Here is a 1680-nt window from a genome sequence, read left to right on the forward strand (position 1 = left end):
ATTTCTGAGAACATATGTGAAACACAGGACTAACTAAAAGTCTGAACACAAGCATGGACATTTAGGAAAGACTTATGAAAATACTTTGGATAAGTATGTTAAATAAGATTAGCTGTTCCTTCAGAGATGGCTTAACTTTTGACTGTTCTGTGTATTATATATGATACACAAGACAGATTTCCCTGGCATCCATGAATTATATATGATGCACATTCCCAATTCTTTTTTCAACCACCGGAATAACTTGCGACTTATGAAAGGAAAGCTTATATATTACTAAGAACGTATGATACAGGGTTAATTAAAAATTTGAAAACAAGCATTAACGGTTTGGACAAAATTATGAAAATGTTTTGGACAGGCAATGGATTAAATAGCTGTTAAATAAGATTAGCTCCTCCTTCAAAAATGACTTAATCTTTTGCATGTTTCCAGAACATATTTCCTTGCCATCCATGCACCGTATATGATACACATTACCCACCTATTTTTTTTCCAGGAAAGCTTTTATATTACTCAGAACGTATGAAGCAAGGATTAACCAAAATTCTGAAAAGAAGCATTAATGATTAAGACATATTTATGAAAAATGCTTTGGATTCACGAAAGGTTAAGGGACTATCGTTTTATCGTTTTATTGTTCAGCTTGTTTGAGTCATTAGACTGCAACCATGCTGGAGCGCCGCTTTCAAGGGTTTAGTCGAACAAACCAATACCCAGGACTTATCATGAAAAAAAAAAAAAAAAAAATCTGGAACTTATTCTATCGGCTTCTTCTGCCAGACCGCTGCGTTACGGAGACGTGAACAAACTAACACCGGTTGTCAAGCGGTGGTACTAGTGGTGGAGGCTAACACAAACACAATGATATACATACATACTTACACACACATATACACAATCATATCTATATATCTTTCTATCTGTCTGTCTGTCTGTCTGTCTGTCTGTCTGTCTGTCTGTCTATCTATCTATCTACAAACATATACATACATACATACATATATACATAGACATGCATACACATATACATAGACATGCATTCATACATACATACATACATACATACATACATACATACATACATACATACACGCACACACATATATACAACCGGCTTCCAAACAGTTTCTCTTTACCAAATTCCCTGACAAGGCAGTGGTCGGTCCGGGGCTATAGTAGAAGCAACTTGTCCACAATGCAGCGGAATAGAACTGAACTTGAGACCACGTGGTTGCGCCTATGTTTGTTTGTTTTTACCTGCTTAAACGGATTAGCTTTGGCGGCTACGTTACTATATCAAAAATACTCTGGAATAACAGAATCTGCTATTATGGACTTCCATAGCAATAAGTGCAAATTCGCCGTGGATTTACATAGGATACGTAGAACATAATTAAGCGACCAGTAATCAGCTTCTCATATCTTTGTTCTCTTCTAATTCATAATAATTAATCTAACAGCCAGAATCATTTGTCTTAATTATATTCAACAACAGCAGGAAGGGCTGGAAGATTCGACAAGTTTTATCATGCTCTTTGTTTTCAGTTGGAGATTTAAGTTAAGCACAACGTATTCCAAGCTACGAAACTCTTAATAAGATTTAGGATTTGACAATGCCAAACCTTAAGACATAGATAAAAGTTAATATTTTGCATATAATAGCGAAAAAAAAAAGAA

The sequence above is a fragment of the Octopus bimaculoides genome, chromosome 26 (assembly GCF_046866305.1).
Source record: "Octopus bimaculoides isolate indiv1 chromosome 26, ASM4686630v1, whole genome shotgun sequence".
In the NCBI taxonomy this organism is placed as follows: domain Eukaryota; kingdom Metazoa; phylum Mollusca; class Cephalopoda; order Octopoda; family Octopodidae; genus Octopus; species Octopus bimaculoides.